At 37.8% G+C, this 14,556-nt stretch overlaps 1 protein-coding gene and 1 long non-coding RNA gene across 3 annotated transcripts in view; one reads left to right on the plus strand and one right to left on the minus strand.

The window, feature by feature from the left end:
* The window catches only part of LOC113018058 (leucine-rich repeat and immunoglobulin-like domain-containing nogo receptor-interacting protein 2), a 199,301-nt gene that overhangs the window by 73,653 nt on the left and 111,092 nt on the right, over nt 1-14,556 (minus strand). For both annotated transcript variants that reach the window (XM_080304519.1, XM_080304524.1), the window contains exon 4: nt 4,966-5,052. The gene's annotated coding sequence lies outside the window, so the exon portion shown is untranslated. The remainder of the gene's footprint in view (nt 1-4,965; nt 5,053-14,556) is intronic.
* Nucleotides 8,140-8,933, plus strand: LOC145420455 (uncharacterized). Its single transcript, XR_013901766.1, has 2 exons — nt 8,140-8,262; nt 8,607-8,933. It is a non-coding gene; the product is annotated as an uncharacterized LOC145420455 (long non-coding RNA).

Genomic DNA, 14,556 nt, shown 5'->3' on the forward strand with positions numbered 1-14,556 from the left:
ACTTTGGGAAAAAGCGGCGTAAAACAAAAAACTGTTCTAAAGCTGCGTGAAACCGCCTCTGTCCGCCGATCAACGGACCCTGACCCTAACCCTAACCCTTTAATAAACAGTAAGCAGAATTGATATTGTCCTTGCAACATTGGAATTTCATAAATGCACGAATGGCTTGGCGCACAAAAGAATAACGTCACAACAATGTGATTGGTCACTTGCAATGTTGAACCTGGATCAACATTTTCATGATGGTCTGGGAACAACACCAACACGAGGATATCAGATCATCCGAGTTCTCCTGTCACCTGGAAATGTGGCAGGTAAGTATGTTTAAGAGTAACCCTGAAGACATCCTGAAATGCATGTCCCAACTAAGGCTAACTTCTTATCCTAAATGAGAAGATGGTCCTAAAGGGAGGTAATAAAGACCTATAAGCCACTTCCTGCTGAGATGTGTGGAAACAGTACCCTTTATAATAAAGGCTAGTTGCTGCATTTAAAATCTCCTTTTTATGACAGAAAGGAATTAGTCACAATCACCCACCTTGGGAATGTTCATAGGCTTATGCAAAGGTTATATGCAGTACAAACCCTTCAAATCCACAGCCATAGGTACAATTTCAAGGACAACAAGGACATATACATAAAAACAAAATAACTGCAATTCTCAAAGTATTGCTAATAATTTGCTTTTCTTAAAGTGAATGCCTAATAAATCTCATGAGCCACTTAATTATTAGCACAAAGCATTTACCTCAATCCAATATTACAATGTATTGATGACATGAACTATATCTGATGTTAATGATAATGATGTTACACACTGTTTTCCTGTCTCTTCTGTGATTTCCACACTGATTTTCTATGTAATATTCTTGTAGCTTTTTAAAGGAGCAGAAATTTGAAAGTGTGAAGTTAGTTCATCCAAAGTTTAGAATAAGCAGAAAGAATGTTACTACAAAAGCTGGAATGATTAATAGTCGAGACAATACTAGTCTAATGAGCAACGTTTGTTCTGGTACACCACCGAAACTGATCAACGTGGAAATATGATGAAGGTGGCATTAAGCCACTATTAGAAAGAAAGGATGTTCTGAATCTAATATATAATTGTCTACTTTTAGCTTGTGGAATCAAGTGCCACAAGTACTGAGCCCACATGATGCAACGTGCTGAAACCAATCAGGAATAAAAACTTTAGTGCTCTGCTCTGGAGTTTTAGTTTCCCTCTTTCTTTATAATTGATTACAGATGTTACAGTTTATGAGGCAATTGCATTTAACAAGACTTTAGCATAAACAACAACAGCTGGATGATCAGCTGCTGAATCCAGATGTATGGGAAGTTGAAAACAGACACATCAAACTTTGTCTCAATGAAGTATTCTGAAAGAACAAGACATCTTGATTTAGATGCAAAACACAGTCCCATGCATGGCTGGCTCCTCCCATGAGGGGCCAGAAGATTAAGATTTAATGGTGATACTGAGGGAATGACACTATCTGTCTGCATACTCCCATCTCTTCACACAACATCACGTCTGCTGCCTTTCTACCTTATTCTCTCATCAAACAAAATTGCAGATGCATTTTCCTACAAAGCCATGCCATACAAGTATGTGTGCATGCCATAAATGACTGTATGCACATGCACGTGCAAATTTACATACTCTTATAAAAACTCTGACAAAAGCTCTGCTACAGGCAGGGGGAATCAGCTGTAAATTAAAACTCTTGTCAAGATTATCTTTTTGTAGCATGAAAAATGGAATTGGCTTAAAAAGTGTTGGATCGGCACTCAACATGTCTGGCAAAGCAAACGTGACTGAAGGGAATGCTCTGATTTAAACATACATAAAAAAATAGCCATTATTGCCCCTTTTGCATTGATATTATCAGTATAGACTGTCAAACTCAACTAATGCATTACACACAAGGACTATTGCTGTCTGGATCATCTTTATTGTCTGGTGACTTAAAAAGGGCAACATTGTTCTCTAGGTCTACAAGAGAAAGAAAAAGAGAAATCAATAATGTTTCAGTTTACAGCTAATAAAAGTCAATATTGCATCCACACAAAAGAACTGCATGCCTCAATTGCAAGGGCCACATTTGAGAAATTCAGATGCAACCAACTAGTTAATAATAGAAGGGTGAAAATCTAAGTGTAATGACTTCCTTTCTTAAACCAATATTCTTTATAATATATGAAGTAGTGAGAAGTAAAACTGACAGATCAGTTTTCAGTTGAATTTAAGGGGTCAAGCCTAATGACAATGGATCTCATGTTTTGCACATCTGTAACAACCTTATAAACTAAATTGGATCGACACAAAGAACATTTGCCTATATAGCCATATTTCTCATATGTCTAACTGCAGCATGTTATCTTACAATGATTCAGTATAGTAAATATAGTCTATAGTAATAGCTATCGTGCACGCATGACTAAACAACTGCTTAACTTACAGACCATTTAGCATTCTTGTGACACATGGAAATAAGAACACAAGCCAAGGGATAACCTTTGAATGACTTTTCCTACACTACCCGCAAAAAAATAAAAAAAAATAAATACACAGTACCAGAAATCCATGACTGTAAATTATTTATGATTCATAGGTGCTGTCTCAGAAGCTGTGAAGAATTCACAGACTCATTGTAAATTTAAAGGATGCTCTCAGCGTGAGCAAAAGCCCAGGTTGACAGTGAAAAACCTTTTTCTCAGATGGGACATATCCTGCTGCTTTGACCTGTTTGTCCTGGCAGCATTGATGGGGAATTGAGCCATTATTCACCATTAATTTGTGGTTCAATGGTCAGAGAGGCTGTAGCAGGGGACACTGACTCAACATTGCCATGGTGACATGGAGTACAGAAAGGAAATTAAACTGTAGGACACAAACAAGTCTAGTGTCACAAAGCTAAAAGTGCCTATATAGAGTCCAACAAAGCTCTTTAGGGTAAATACCATTAAATAGGACAATGGCATACTTTTTTACTCAAAGCACAAGCATATCGATTTGAAGACTCAGTAGAGTCGCATTTAAAATTGGGCTCTATGCAGTGATGACTAATGAACAACAAGAGGTTTGTGGGAATGACAAAGAGCTGAAATGACTGGGTGAAAATCATCTGCGGAGGTTCAAAATGTTAGCAGGTAGACAGTAACACCTCATGTCACCTCGACCTTGCAAAGACCACTTACAAGTTTTTTTTTCATGGTTGGCCAATTCTCCTTCAAAATGAAATAAAATAATCTAAAACTAAAATTTGATTTCCTGAAGTAAAGCTCCTGTTGACACAAGCTGTTGTGGCCAGATATCAAATTGGACAGAGCACATGGAAGCCAGATCAGTTAAAGGCTGAGCTAGACCTTGATGCAAACAATACTGTGCAGTGTCACTGAGACAAATGACAGAAACATGGGCAAATGCAACTGAATAAACTGTTTTATTCAGTTATTGATCTTACCAAAACTATAATGTCACTACTATAATACATTGCTTATGTGAATTTAACCCTTTAAGACCTACCATAGAACCAAGTCCACCAGAGCTTATATTATATTTTTACATGTTGTAGAGCCATTTCTGGGAGCATTTCAAGTTGATATACATCAATACAACAATTATAGCCCAAATTTTAATAATATGTATGCATTAAGTGCATAGTAATTACATAAATTGCAAAAAAGTGCAATAAACTACAAAAAATTAGAAAATCGTTGTTGTTTTTTTTAAATATATATTTCTAGTTAGAGAAATTTAAGAGGCTTATCCCTCAAAACTGTAAATACAAAAAAGTTGCACAAAATACTTTCCCACCACAGGAAATTTATTTTAACTGTCTTCATAGTTTTATTTTTGAAATACACCAATTTTTATATACTGCAGGAAAAACTAAAATAAATACTATAATGCAAATTTGCAAAAAAAACAGCATATGCATCAAAATAAACTATTTCCAGCAGTGCAATATGAGTCCTAAGCATCCCAGAAATGACACAGAAAGTCATAAAGTCAAACACAAGTGTAGGCTCATAAGGCCCTAATGGTAAAAAACTACATTTCCGCAAAATGACGTCACTTCCGGTTCCGGGCAGGTCATGGCGGACATGCGATAGTTCGTGCTGATGAACGTAGGAAGTGTTACAAACAGCTGATCGGATCGGCAAAGTGTGTTTCTGGAATATTATGTTTTTGTTGCTGCAAGTGCTTTTTATGCAGTTTTTGCAAAGCTATATGTGGAAGGAAACTGTGACTTAGGACAAGCTGATGGCATAAGATACAACAGCTCTGGTTTCAAATGCAAAACAAATTATTGCGCTAGCTTACGTGGTTGCAGTGCTACCGGGATTTTAAAAAAGTTATGCAAAATGGAGCGTGCCCGCTCCGACCAGCTTTAAAGGGTTAACTTAAACTAAATATGATATGGAAAGTATGGCAAAACCATATATGATATGAACAGTGTGCATAAAATTACTAATTAATAATAACTTGATATGGTACAACTTGTAAACAAAACATATTAGTAAAATCTGCTGACAAATACAATTAATTAGCTTAACAACATGCTGGCTATCAAATAACAATGAAACCATCACACTTATGTAAGGCAGATAATCTTGTAGAACCTGAAAACTGAAACTGTTGTTATTGTTGTTGTTGTTGTTGTTGTTGTTTTTTACCAGTCGAACAACTTTAATTCACAGACCGCACCACCAAATTCTTCAAATATCCCATTCAAAAGATGCACAAGTTCACATTTTTAGTGAAGAAATTAATCAAAAATGAGTTCTGAGGTGAAAAGTTTACACCAAAAATTGTTGGCTGTAGCCAGAAAAGTTGAACACACTCTTGCATATTTACATATTTTATTAACTGTGGAAAATCAAGATAGAATCGCTATGAAAGAGAAAGGTATGTTGCAGTGAAAAGTATGCAGAGCCTATTTGAGGCTAGCTGCTTACCACTTTGAGAAGCAATCATCCCCGCAGCCATGGCCTGTTCTTTTCTCTCTTCTTTTGGTGTGGTCGTCCCTTTTTTTCTTGTTTTATCTAGAAAAAAATAGCGAAATATAACCATGAATCATGGCTAAGTTTATGACCACAGTGACAATCAGCAACTAGAATGTCAACATTTCCAAAGTAAAATCCCTAAACAAACCAACAAACGTCAAATTAGATGGTGGATACATCATGCCTTGGACTTTGTTATTAAACTGTCACATAATGCAGCATGTTTTAATGAGTGGTGAAAAAAATAAAGCACAAACCGAAAGTAGGGGTTAAAAACGACAACAATCATTTAACCAGCAGTGAGAAAACTAAATATAACAACATATAAAGAACTGAATCTACATTCATTTTCAGTTTCAAGCTTTGTATCTCCTAGGAACAGCATTGCTTTCACAGTTTTTCCTAAAATTGTCTTTGCCTGTCTGTGGCATATTTATGTGATCGGTACTTCATGTACTTGGAGAGAACAGGTTGGAGATTCATCCAAATGAGGTTGTGCACATACAATTCTTGGATTTGTAACAAAAATGTTAAAGATTTAATACTTTTGAGCCAAGACAGGGTATTTTTAAACTGACATAAAAAAAAATTGTGTTGTTTTAACATGCTGAAAAATGTGAAGCCTTGATTTACTGAGTCAGACCCTGAGTCATTTCACACAGCATCCATTGTGTTTACATTCTCTAACTAGATGCAAAATAACACATAAATCAGATGTTTGATAAAAGCTGGTAACCTGCTACATGTCAGAGACATGAGATTATCTGGGATTACTGTGAGTCATCACCTACTTTTCATTTTTTTAAATTGCGTTTATACCAATGATGTGTGTGTGTGTATATATATATATATATATATATATATATATATATACACACACACATACATATATATATATATATATATATATATATATATATATATATATATATATATATATATATACATATATATACATATAGTTCTTAAAATGCATTTGGTTATGATGTTCAGTTTGATATGGAGTACATAAATTGGAAGTTGGGATTTGTGTCGTGCATGTGGGTACATGGATTGCTGTTCAAGTATCTGTTTCAGAATCTTTCGAATTTCCAAGTTCCTAATAAACGGCATGTGGTGCAAAATGAACACTGGCCGCTTCTCACTACTTTCCTTCTATAATGAGACCCCTTATCCAAACTACAGAAGGAAACACAAAGGATAGTGATTATGCAATAGGCGTGTCTGAGTTGCTAATGTGGTGGTGATGAGAGAGGGAGAGAGAGAGGAGGGAGCTATCTACTCCAAGTCCAAAGGCAGTGAGATTAAATAAAAGTTTTACTCAGGACACTCTTGTTAAAATCACTCTTGACACCCTGCACTATTAGTACGCCATTAAGAGTTCAAGGACAATAGCTGTCCTGTTTTTTGATCATTTATCCCTTGGATCCCCTCGTTAAGCCTGAACCCAGTTCCTCACAATGGCCACAGAATATTGATGGGTTGAAAGGATGATTTTGCTGAATTCATAATAATCCTCTTCTTGTCTGTTCTTGATAATACAGATGAGCTAGTCTTTGACATTCCAGAGTGAAAGGTTAATTGCCTGATGCTGATCTAAATCTCTCAATAAACTTAATATTTTATAGTGGGGCGATCGTGGCTCAAGAGTTGGGAGTTCGCCTTGTAATTGGAAGGTTGCCGGTTCGAGCCCCGGCTTGGACAGTCTCGGTTGTTGTGTCCTTGGGCAAGACACTTCACCCATTGCCTACTGGTGGTGGTCAGAGGGCCCGGTGGCGCCAGTGTTCGGCAGCCTCGCCTCTGTCAGTGCGCCCCAGGGTGGCTGTGGCTACAATGTAGCTGCCATCACCAGTGTGTGAATGTGTGTGTGAATGGGTGGATGACTGGATGTGTAAAGCGCTTTGGGGTCCTTAAGGACTAGTAAAGCGCTATATAAATACAGGCCATTTACCATTCAAACAATACTAAAGGCTCTTCTTTTTCATTGCATCCAGAAGGCATCCTGTTCAGATACTCAAACCACCTCAGCTATCTCATGGTGACATGGCAGAACCCAGGTAGTGACCTGAGCACATCGGAGCAGTATACATCACGTGATAGAGCGGCTGTTGTGTGCTAGACCTGTCGGCAGTCTGGAGTTCACACTGAAAGCATGTGGAGCCACGCTACACGCTGCCAAACCAGGTGTTATGCAAAGGTAGGTATCCGGACAAAATTTGTTCCCCCTGCGTCGCGAGCATTCGCTGGGCCCGGAGTGCAGATCAAATCAAGTGCTTTGCACTGACGCTCAGCTTTCTCTTCACCACAACCGACCAGCACACCGTCCACATCACTACAGATGCTGCACAAATCCACAATTCAATCTATTCTTGTTGATTGACAAATTTTAAGATCCTCCACCTGGGGCAGCTACTTGTCCTTGATCCAGAGTGCACACACCATTCTTTTTTTTTTGGGTGAGAACCATGGCCTCAGATTTGGTAGGGCTAATTCTCATCCAACCCACTTCATATTCAGCTGCAAACGGCCTCAGTGCAAGTCACTGCCTGATGAAACAAGGAGAACTACATCATCTGCGAAAGATCCTGAGTCCACCACACCTGACATGCTCCACCTTCCACCTCATGACTGAGCCTAGAAATTCTGTCTTTAAGAATTGTGATTAAAATTGTTAAGACCCATGACAGAGACCAACACCCACCAGGAATGACAGCAATGGAGCTTTTCTTCTTTACAATGACTGGCAGAGGTACCCTAACTACCTCAGCACTGTGTGATAGGGCCAATGGGAAACATTAACTGAATAAATAGTTCACTATTAAAACTATACAGGTGGAATTGGGTGCGTTTTACTGGAGCCCCTGGGGACCCCATGACATTTGCATTATTAAAAACCACTAATCAAAGCAGAAATCTAACATAATGATGTCATATCATTAAGAACACATTGACAGTAATTAAAATAAATAAAGGGGAAAAATGATTTATATATTTAAAAAAACACACACAAAACAACTAACAAACATTGTAAGCTGTGGCTTGGGTCTACACATACCCTAGTCATTAGGATGAGGGTTAAATACCCTTCGACAATAGCTTCAGAGAAAAAAAACTTTTTTATACACAGTTCTGTTTTGCTCTTTTGTTCTGAACTTAATATCCTTAAAGATACTTGAGGAACAGGTACAGACAGAACTCTGAAAATCACTTTATATTCATCAAGTCAAGATTTGAATTACTTAAATAATGGTAAATGGCCTGCATTTGTATAGCGCTTTTCTAGTCCATAGGACCCCAAAGCGCTTTACACTACATTCAGTCATCCACCCATTCACACACACACACATTCACACACTGGTGATAGCAAGCTACATTGTAGCCACAGCTGCCCTGGGGCGCACTGACAGAGGCGAGGCTGCCGGACACAGGCGCCACCGGGCCCTCTGACCACCACCAGTAGGCAAACACGGGGTTAGTATCTTGCCCAAGGATATTTGGCATGCAGCCAGGATGCAGCCTGGGATCGAACCACCGACCTTCTGATTAGTGGCTGACCTGCTCTGCCACCTGAGCTACAGCCACTTACCCTACAGATATTTATCTTTTGGGACTCAATAGCCTGATATTAATGCTCTTAACTGTATTATTTTATTTATTTTTTAAAATTTTTTTCTTTTATGTAAAGCACTTTGGTATGCCTAGGCTTTTAATGTGCTCTATAAATAAAGGTTGTTGTTGTTGTTGTTTCAACACACACACACATACCTATGTGTGTGTGTCAATATGGATGAGGCTGTGTACAGGTCAAATGCCGATTGGTTGAATAGTGGGCTGGGAAAGGAAAGGGAATGAAATTAAGCTACTACTACTAGAAGGAAACATGCAAAAAAAAAAAAAAAATCAAAGATAAATCAGGAAAAGCACACGCTGTGGCTGCAGCAGAGACTTTTCATGGTTATTAATACCCGGTTTCACTCTAGCTTTATGTCATAAGTTGTCTGTGTAGGCTCTCAGTCATCCAGGTCATAGCAGTCTTATCATGGTGGAGAGTCCCAGGTATTGAAACCCTAATGGTGGTTGTCCCAAGACAGCCGTTGATCCATTATTACATGTGCCTTATGACATGGGCCAAGGTGAAACAAGGTGCGAGTGGTTTCAGGTAAAACCATTGTGAGACTTTGACTCACCCTATAATGTGACCTATTGAGGTCACCTGAAGTAAGATGCGAGTGGATGTTGAGGCACCAGGAAAGGGATCTCAAGATTGTCATAAGTTTGGTCTTCTCCATGAATCTCCAAAGGACCAAAAACAACACAAGCCCTCGTCTGTGACAGTGCCTCTTCATGAGAGTACAGAGAAACAACATGGAGGCAATTGCCTGCAAAACTGTGTGTAGGCTCTGCATAGGGCCAGTGCACAACTACGCAGGCCCATTATCCATTCTATTGTGTTTTTTTTGCTATAGGCCAGTATATTCATTTTGCCTATAACAAACAAAATCATTTAAATTCAGAATCACACTTTGAGTATATCATTGTACATTAGTGGATTTAATAACTTTCCATTGACAATGTGTCATCCACAGACCCCGTGACAGTTGTCAGCAATTCCCTTGAAACAAACTTGGCTTTGATTCACAAGGATGCATTAACACGCCATTTGCCACCTGGAATCAAGATGCACACTGATCATGCCATTAGCTTCTCTCTTTAATTATGAGACCATAAAATGTCTTAATATGCAAGAGCACCTGGATGCTGCTATAGACATCAGAACTTCATCAGCATTTGTTCCTAACTACCATGCCCAGGTCTAGATAATTGGTGTTTTATTTTGTATATGGGAAATGGTAAGGGACAGATTGGAGAATGAGATGTTTGTTTGCCTTCCCATTTTACTGATAAATGACAACCTCAAATGTATTTATCAGCAAGTGGATTATTTTTAAGAGCAAGAACTAGCTCATGGTGGGAATGGAATAGCATGCACACTATGATTTAATAAATCAGAAATAACCTTCAAAGAGAGCACTTCTGTAAAAATAATTTTAAGATTATGGTCTTTAATGTAAGGCTTTAATTTCTGAGAACGGACACCCTCCACCCACCATTAAGGTAATGTCCAAAATCAACTGGAAAGCCACTGTTGCTAAACTCACTTCTGAGTCTTTAATTTATCTAATCGATTATTGTTGTGTTAGACAATGCAAGGCTAAAGTTAACACAAAAAATAAAAAAACACAAAAACAGAAATCTAGATGTAGAGAAGATATGCTGTTGCTTCTGTGTAATATAATGCCCAAATATATTGTTTTGTATACACTGTCACTTTCTATAGCACTAACAGCTGGGACCCAATTCAAGGTATCTGCAACATAGCTATCAAAATAAAATCTGATTGTGATTTCGATGACTTGCCCATTATTATACAATGTTTTATTTTACTGTTTAGTTGACAAGTGTAACGCATGTCAAAGTAACTCATCTTTCCAATCCAAAGGGCTTTACTTTCAACTAATGATATACAGTTAATAAAGCAGAACCAATTACTTTGCACAGCTGGGCATCTTTTATATGTTCTTTTCAATCTAGGCCATTTGATTGCTTGTAAATACACGGTTGATTTATATTTCTTTACAGTGCAAAACGCAGTGGGCCCAGTGACAAGAAAGCAATTAATCACATTATTATGCCAATTAAGAAGTTGGTCTGCTCCACTGAAGGTAGAAAAAAACAATGAGGGAACTGAAGATGTGAGTGGAAGGCACTACAAGAAGTTAATGCAAGCCATTAAATTGCACCCATCACCCCAGTCCTCTACATGGACATGGTTTAACCTATTACCATTGTTTAACATGAATATCATTACAATGCATCTGAACTTACCCTTTTTAATTTTTCATATTTATTTCCTATCTTATTCATAGCCTTTTCCTTTTTTGTTTTCTTTAGGTCACAAGCAGTTGTCCAAGCATTTCACTACATATCGTACTGTGTATGACTGTGTACGTGACAAATAAAATTTGAATTTGAACGCTTAATTAATTGTTAAACAACTTTGTTAATGATCTTTTTTCTCATTGGATGATAAAGACATTTGTGTACGGCCAAATGTAAACACCGAATATTTATCTTCAGATTGGGAAGATAAGCAATAAAGGAATATATTCCTTTATAGATGATGCCAAATACAAAACATTGTCTGAACAGTTCTGCTGTGACAAGTTTGGTAAAATCAAGCACAGACATGAGTTTTCATAACACCTCTGACTTTTGCAGAAGATACTTTGATTATAATGGTCTATAACTATAGCTTTGTTCATATGCCGGCAGACCAGAGTTGTGTCAAAAATATAATGCCGCAAAAACTAACAAAGAAAATCTGAAACCAGTAAAGACTCATTGAATAATAATAATAATGATGATAATTCTGTTACAAATATGGTAAATGGCCTGCATTTGTATAGCGCTTTTACTCAGTCCCTAAGGACCCCAAAGCGCTTCACACTACATTCAGTCATTCACACATTCACACACTGGTAATGGCAAGCTACATTGTAGCCACAGCTGCCCTGGGGCGCACTGACAGAGGTGAGGCTGCCGGACACTGGCGCCACTGGGCCCTCTGACCACCACTAGTAGGCAAACATGGGGTTAGTATCTTGCCCAAGGATTTGGCATGCATGGATCGAACCACCGACCTTTTGATTAGTGGCTGACCTGCTCTGCCACCTGAGCTACAGCCACCCCTATATCTATAACTGAGCCGTGAGTGCTTCCTCTTGTTAAAAAGAATATATGTTTAACAAAGAAACACTTTTTCACATGTATTTTTCAAGCCTAGACTGAAATTTCCTGTGGTTGCTTGCTTGATGTTGATGCAGCCTAAATGTTGTGCTGTTATTCATATTCAATTTATGATAAACATTAGGCATGGCTTCTACATGATTATAAGTGATTTGATTTGTGATATTATTTTCTCTGAATCTTTCTATATTAACTTGAAATCCGTATATTTGCATTGGTAAGGCTAATGTTCAAGGTATAACAAGTCTCTACAGTAGATTATGCATTTTACAGAAATCTTGTATGAAAGCTCATTAGGCAGAGACTGTTTTAATTGTAAAATACATATTATTTCATATGATATCACGATATCACCTCCTGTTTATCTAAGGGCAATGAATATTATTATTTAAGTTATACCACAGGATCTCATTACTAAAGACATGCTTGCTGTATTAATGGTGGCATATTGTAGTGACTCTGTTGCTGAGGATCAGGAAGGAATAGTACTTTTTGTCAGGGATTAGCTCTCAGCAATATTGTAATTCTTGCTCAGAATAATTAAGTGCTTCCTCGCAGAGACCTACAGTTTAATATACTGTGCATTATATAATATATAACATAATACATACACATTGGTTAATAAAAGATCTGTTCCTGTAAGTGTCTCTGACTGAACTGACGGTAACTATAATATCAATAGCTCTTCCTTCCTCCCATTCCTACTGGTAGTGCTGAGGCCCAAATGATGATCTTTATGAGAGACTTTACCTAATGAATACAGTACTGCAGCCTTAATTTCCCTCCTTTGCCTCACCCTTTATATTAGATTATGGCTCTTTATAAACGTCATCTTTATAAACTTTGCATACTAGAAATGTATTTTGTAATTTTTCATCATCTTTCAATGTTGCTCACATTTAAAACATTTTGCTGTGCCTCCACCTCTGCTAGAGCCCTAACAATCACATTGCAACAGACCTGCTTTGATTTTTCAAACTGTCTGTTGGTTGTTGCAATAATATTTCATATTATCAAGGGTTGTGCTACTCAATTGGTTCCAGTGGTTAAACCTTGTCAAATCTTTGATGAGTAGTTTCAGGAATTAGGGGTATTGTTTTTCTTTTTACCAGCCAACACAAGCAGTACTTAAAGAAGTTACAAATCTAAACTGTAACTTTAATTTGTCCAAACACAATTCACTCTGCTCACAAATGAGATAAACATGTGTTTTATCTCTTTAATAAGTATTGATGTGGATATTCAACAGAGTAAAAAAGAGAAGAGATACATTTGTGCTGAGGAAAAATAACTTTTGTGCTTTGATGTACAGCAGATGGCTGGAAGCCACACTGATAAACAAATAAGTCTATGCAATGTTTAGACATTATCAAATTTTCTTACATAACTAAAAACTTAAGCTAATTGTCCTTTTACATTTTGTGCCGTATCTCAATAAGATTTCCATTTTCTGAAGTACCCTGAAGTTTGTGCTTTTTGTACATACTGTGCATACACATATTTACAGACAAGCCATTTTGTGTCTGTGCATTCATTTTGACAAAAGGCTCCTTACAGGCCTTTGCATCAAGCGAAGCCATTTTGATTGGCCCTAACTCGAGGGGTGTCTGTGCGACTCCTGAGAGAAAGATAAAGAGCAGAGAGGCTATGTTTGTGGTAAAGAAAACTACACCGCCACATGCTCCCTATCCATTCCTCTTAGCTGGCTCAGTGGCCCATGCCTCGCCCTAATGAGATGCGGCAACACACACAGACACATGTAGCATGTCTACTCTAATTACACTAGAAAGCTCTGCTGTTTCCTTCACCCCCTGGTGCCATCATGAAATTGACTCTGAAGGTTTTTTTCTTATCTGTATTCTATTTTTAAGGAACAAAATTCAATCATGTACAGTGCAGAGCACATGTTTTGACATTTTGTGCAAAAGACTATAATTGTACTTAACAAAAAGCGTATTGTGAGAGTGTGATACTTTGATATGTAAAAGTTTAGTTTCGGTTTAGTCTTTTTCACTTGAATGTTACTCTGGCAGCTTATGATAGATTGTAAATAATGGCTTGGGTGGATGGTGTAATGTATAACAGGTATAGCAATCCTCAGATAGGCTGTGGCATTTGAACAATGCTCAATTTGCACTAAGGAGCCCAAAGTGCACCACCACCACCACCACCAGCAGGAGCCTGAAACTTCCGTGTTGTTTACACCAAATTCTGACTCTACAATCTGAATTTTGCACTGCGAGACACATTATATCAGTCAACGTCCTCTTTTGTCCAATTTTGCTTCAGCTTCAGCAGTCTGGCTATTCTCCTCTAACTTTTGGTCTCAGCAAGGCATCTTTATTCAGAACTGGTACTCACTGGATATTTTCTGTTTCAGACCATTCCCTTTAGGCCTTAGAGATGGCTGTGTTGGAAAATCCCAGTAGATCAACAGGTTCTGAAATACTAGCCTGCCTGGCACCAACAAGCATGTCATTTCCACTGTCACTTAAATCACCTTTCTTCCACATTCTAATGCTCAGTTTGAACTTCATAAGTCATTTTGACTATGTCCAAATGTGCATTGCAGTAACCTTTTATTATCTGAATGTATTTATTATGCATTCATTTTATTTTCCCTTACTTTGAGCATTTCAGTATCTCCAGGTGTACAGGCTCGTGTATAAGTATGTAAGAGAGTCAAGCTTGTGCTACATGGTATGTGCTGGTTTAGATTAGTTCAGTGTTGACTTT

The sequence above is a fragment of the Astatotilapia calliptera genome, chromosome 2, assembly GCF_964374335.1.
Source record: "Astatotilapia calliptera chromosome 2, fAstCal68.1, whole genome shotgun sequence".
NCBI classification, from domain to species: domain Eukaryota; kingdom Metazoa; phylum Chordata; class Actinopteri; order Cichliformes; family Cichlidae; genus Astatotilapia; species Astatotilapia calliptera.